Genomic DNA, 5,787 nt, shown 5'->3' on the forward strand with positions numbered 1-5,787 from the left:
AGGAGTTACATATCTGAGACAATGACTTAAAATGCCAAACTTAATGCTTCTCATTGCCACAATAACTTATTGTCAATGAATATGAAAATCTACCAGTCAAAAGTTCGGACACACCGACTCATTCAAGGGTTTTTCTTTTCTTTACTATTTTCGACATTACTATTATTCTACAAAGACATAAAAACTATGAAATAACACATATGAAATCATGTAGTAACCAAAAAAGTGTTAAACAAATCAAAATATATTTTATATCTGAGATTCTTCAAAGTAGCCACCCTTTGCCTTAATGACAGCTTTGCACAGTCTTGGCACTCTCTCAACCAGCTTCATGAGGTAATCACCTGGAATGCATTTAAATTAAAAGGTGTGCCTTGTTAAAAGTTAATTTGTGGAATTTCTGAGAACAACATTTACATTTTAAAGCCATGAAGCCATATGTGTATGTTCTCATAATGCTATTATGAATACAGTGTTGTTTGTGGTAATGTCAGAGGTAAGGAGAAAAAGGCAATGTGAGAAAAAGTGTCTGGGCCTAAAATGGCATACGTTCCCTTCGGGATTAATGGTATTTTAGACATGACGAAAGAAACAAACATCGGAGAAAAAAACATGCAGAACATCATGTAACAAAACATCCCCAATCAACAATATGGGAGCATTTAAGCCTTGTTCACACTGCAAGCCTTAATAATCAAATCAGTTTTGGTTTTGGAATAGACCTTTTGCACAATGTAGCAACGCCCACTTCCGCTCAACTTCCTACCCGATACATAGCTTCCTGTCCGGATCGCGTCCTGTCAGCCTGATTGTAGCCATACTAGCCTCGAAGTCGCTCGTTTTATCATTACCTCAGTATATTAATATAATCATATGTCTGTAGCGTTTTTTTTATCATTCTTTTTAAAAATGGTGTTTATCCGTTCAGTTAGTGATTTTTGTAGTTCGATTGTGTTCTGTGTCTTTTTTTGTCTCTTAGCTAGCTAGCTAGCTATTAACGCACTAACTAGTAAGGTGGCTAGCAATTCCCTTATCAACCATGGCACTGTTTTACACAAGGTGCTTGCAGGAGCTGCCAAAGATAAGTGATGGATGTACATCGTCTGGCCAAAACAAGTAGTAAAGCACCGACCTCCAAGTTGGAAAAAGGTCTCCAGTTACCTTTTCAACTATGAAGGTAAATGTAGCCAAGTTGCTTATCAGACCAGACAATGACGTTTACTCAAAGCTGTAACGTAGTTTAAGACATGCCTTTTACAGTAACTAGCTAACATTATGATTGATCATTCTTTTTATTCAAAACAGTTTCGAACAGGGACAAAGTCACAGGAGAGGTCAGCATAAGGGCTTGCTGCTACAGGTCCATGAGGAAAAATTAGAGTGTAGGTGAAATGTCAGCTGTTTGTAACACACTACACGCCGGTTACACAGGCAGAGATGAAGCCTAGTCTTAGACTAAGAAGTTCCTGTCAATGGAGATCTGCATTAAGAGGCATTGCTTAGTCTAGGACTAGGTTTAACCCATGTCTATGAAACTGTTCTTAATGTAGTAATTGTTCAGTCGTCTTCCTTGCTGTTTCTGTAAACTCTGTTGTGTTGGATGTATTAGATTACATTTAAACAAGGGCAAATACCCTTAATAGAAAAGTTTAAACCCGTATCGCTGTAATGAATTTAGTGGCTGTTGCATGTTGCGCCAGTATCTTCTGTTTGCAGATCGTGACACATGTTGAGTGATTTTATAGTCTAATAATTGTATTTTTATATCCCCACGTAGGTTGTACTGAAGCCCTATGAGCCAGTAACAATGACACAACATCACTGTTCATGTGTTGCTGGCACTGCATTACGCAACCACAGTTACATTACTATTCCAGTCTTCACACTATTCCCAGATGGGAACACCAGTCGTTCCACCTGTGCACAGCTGCACAGAGGCCGAGCAGCAGTGGCATAAGCCAAGGACTATGGTATGTTTTAATAGCTATACCACATATCAACATCATATGTTTATAATAACATAATGCTAAGAAATGATTTAATGAAAACTTAAATCGTCTCATGATTAGATTTAGAATAGGGCCCTTGTACTGTCTTTTTACAGGGTCTGAAACCTGGGCCCATAGGCAAAATGACCATCACCAAGCCCACCAAAAAGCGCATGGCAGAAGGAGGGATTAGGTGAGTATACCCTAATAGCCAATATAGTATGTAGTAGCTGGTCATGTCCTATTACACTTTAACTATATAAAATGATTTAATTGCAGGTGGTCAAAGGCACAGCACCAACAGCTGACATGAAGAGGGGACTGGAGTTGGAGATGGAATCAGCCAGTGACTACTGCAAGATGCAGAATGTCAACTTCTCATCCTGTGGCCTCATCATACATCCTGTTTTCTTGTCACTGTAAATAATTAACTCTTTACGACACATTGTTTGACAATGTGGATGGTCATGTAACAGTATAACTTTAGTCCGTCCCCTCGCCCCGACCTGGGCGCGAACCAGGGACCCTCTGCACATATCAACAACAGTCACCCACGAAGCATCGTTACCCATCGCTCCACAAAAGCCGCAGCCCTTGCAGAGCAAGGGGAACCACTACTTCATGGTCTCAGAGCAAGTGACGTCACCGATTGAAAGGCTATTAGCGCGCACCACCGCTAACTAGCTAGCCATTTCACATCCGTTACATTCACCCCCCTTTCGACCTCCTCCTTTAACGCAGCAACCAGTGATCCGGGTCAACAGCATCAATTTAACAGTTTAACTTTAGTCCGTCCCCTCGCCCCGACCCGGGCGCGAACCAGGGACCCTTTGCATACATCAACAGTCACCCACGAAGCATCGTTACCTATCGCTCCACAAAATCCACGGCCCTTGCAGAGCAAGGGGAACCACTACTTCAAGGTCTCAGAGCAAGTGACGTCACCGATTGAAAGGCTATTAGCGCGCACCACCGCTAACTAGCTAGCCATTTCACATCCGTTACAGTCACAGCAGGACTGGATCTGTGCATCCGATCCTACAAATCGATGCCGCTCAAAACGACTTCTCACAGTCAACTCCTCTATTTTGTTCCGTAGGTCCTCAATCTCTCTTTGCAACTCTACCCTCTCAATCAAAACCAGGTCAACTGCAGCGGGCCCAGGCACTGCACAGTAGTCGTGGTCATAGTAGCTATCCATCTTTTCATCCTCTCCATCTTCAACATGGTTGTCCTCTACACATCCAGTCCTTGGTCTCTCCCTTCTTTCCCAAACACTTGCTATTGCTTGGACATGGTAGTTCATTTATTCCACTGGAATAGCAAAGGTACTGCTCCCTTCTTCAGACGGCGAAGCCCACGAGAAGAAATAATAACGTTAACTAGGTACTGGTAGCTAACGTTTGCTAGTGTAACAGTATAACTTTAAACCGTCCCCTCGCCCCGACACGGGCGCGAACCAGGGACCCTCTGCACACATCAACAACGGTCGCCCACGAAGCATCGTTACCCATCACTCCACAAAGGCCGCGGCCCTTGCAGAGCAAGGGGAAACCCTACTTAAGTCTCAGAGCAAGTGACGTAACTGATTGAAATGCTAGTAGCGCGTACCCGCTAACTAGCTAGCCATTTCACATCCGTTACACTCACCCCCCTTTCAACCTCCTCCTTTTCCGCAGCAACCAGTGATCCGGGTCAACAGCATCAATGTAACAGTATAACTTTAGTACCGTCCCCTCGCCCCGGGCGCGAACCAGGGACCCTCTGCACACATCAACAACGGTCGCCCACGAAGCATCGTTACCCATCGCTCCACAAAGGCCACGGCCCTTGCAGAGCAAGGGGAAACCCTACTTAAGTCTCAGAGCAAGTGACGTAACTGATTGAAATGCTAGTAGCGCGTACCCGCTAACTAGCTAGCCATTTCACATCCGTTACACTAGCTAAGAGACAAAAAGACACAGAACACAATCGAATTACAAAAATCACTAACTGAACGGATAAAGGGGTAATGATAAAACGAGCGACTTCGAGGCTAGTATGGCTACAATCAGACTGACAGGACGCAATCCGGACAGGAAGCTATGTATGGGGTAGGATGTTGAGCGGAAGTGGGTGTTGCTACGTTGTGCAAAATATCTATTCTGACTGTCCAAACAGCAAGTTACAAGTGACCAAATCGGATTTGTGTGTGTTCAGACAGCAGTCATTTGCTGACATGGCTACGCTAGTTGTCATAGTAATGACGGGTGAGGGCGGAGTGGCGTAGGCTGATTGGTGGTGGTGCTCCTGCTTCCTATCACTCAAAAGTCATGCAGCAAGCTAAGGTGACAACAATGCTTATCATGGACATTTCCCAGTTGCTATGAATGTTCAAAGTCATAGTGTAAGAATACGTTTAAAGCCTCAAAGGATGATCCAACTTTCAAAACAAGTCATTTTTGGCTAGCCTCAGCTGTGGGCGGATTGGCCGTCTGGAAATTCTGGCAAAACCCAGAAGGTCTATTTCTTTGTTGTCATATTTGTCTATATTAAGCATTTGGTTGACCAGTGGGCAACGGTCGGCCCCCCTATCAAGATGGGCCAACCTGGTTTTCTGATAGGTTGAGCTGAAGTGGCACAAATTCACATTCAAAGTCAAACGTGTGAGTGAGACCCTTCTCTGACTCTGTCAGTACTCAGTTAAAACAGAAAAACGGAAGGGTGTATACAGTATATACAGTATTTCATACCTACTATAGTAGACTAATTAGTAGAGTAATAACACATAGGTAAGGCAATAGCCATCTACTAGAAAGTGCTTTTTACTAAACACAAGTCATCATGTATTACAATAAAGGTCAATTTGGGGGCTGTCTGTGTATATTCGCTTCTGAATTTCAGTCTCTTCAACTCAACCAGTGTGTTCATGAGCTGTAGTAACAAGTGACTCTGGTGTCAGATTACATTACATAGCCACTGCACTGAAGGCTGGAAAGTCCCGCACTGAAAGGCTGGTCACTTCTTGGCAGAAAGAGACACCTACACGCGAGGCACTGTCAAACGGAGCACAACGCTGGAAATCTATCCGTATTCACATATACTAGTCCCGGCATCGTTCTTTGACAAACACAGAAGGTTGTATATTGATTTCAATAGAAGGAGAGAGAGAGAAAGAGAGAATCTCAGTTCGTTAATGTAGCCATTGCAACCAATAGAATGTTATACATATGGGGGACACAACCATCCCAGCTCTACAGATTTTGCTGTGAAAAAACAGAATCATTAGATCATTTGTTCTGGTACTGTCCATGTGTTTTTTGGTCGTAGGTCCAGGAATGGCTGAATAATTGCAACATTTACCTGGAGCTAACTCTGCAAATAGCACTGTTGGATGATTTGAAAAGTCCTAGTGAATCGATCAATAATATAATAATACTCGTAGCAAAAAGGTTTATCTTTCATTTACAATCTGTAGAATCTACAAGAATAGAAAGGTTCAGAACTTTTGTGAAACATCACAGCACAGTTGAAAAATACATGGCAAATAGAAATCAAAGAAAAAATAACAAGATAACTAATGTAAAACATACTGAAATGGCACAGTTAAAAATATATGGCAAATAGAAATCAAAATGGTTTGGTCTTCAGAGATAGATGGGAGGGTGTTGAGGGTAGTGGAAGGATGAGACTAAAAACAAACAAAAGATAACTAATGTCAAATATACTGTGTCAGTAAAATGTATTCAGTATGTATAAGCTGGAAGTAGAAGCCTAAGTGTTGTTGTCCATTAGTGTACTCCAATTAGAGGAAGGGTGG

The 5,787-nt window shown here is 42.5% G+C and overlaps 1 long non-coding RNA gene across 2 annotated transcripts; it reads left to right on the forward strand.

The window, feature by feature from the left end:
- The first annotated feature begins 772 nt into the window (after positions 1–772).
- On the forward strand, positions 773–3,724 carry LOC139565506 (uncharacterized). 2 transcript variants are annotated; one of them, XR_011672913.1, is made up of 5 exons: positions 773–1,177; positions 1,316–1,382; positions 1,778–1,970; positions 2,105–2,181; positions 2,268–3,724. It is a non-coding gene; the product is annotated as an uncharacterized lncRNA (long non-coding RNA). The 2 variants fall into 2 exon arrangements; XR_011672914.1 differs by lacking the exon at positions 1,316–1,382.
- Positions 3,725–5,787: the final 2,063 nt, after the last annotated feature.

The sequence above is a fragment of the Salvelinus alpinus genome, chromosome 2 (genome assembly GCF_045679555.1).
Source record: "Salvelinus alpinus chromosome 2, SLU_Salpinus.1, whole genome shotgun sequence".
NCBI classification, from domain to species: Eukaryota; Metazoa; Chordata; class Actinopteri; order Salmoniformes; family Salmonidae; genus Salvelinus; species Salvelinus alpinus.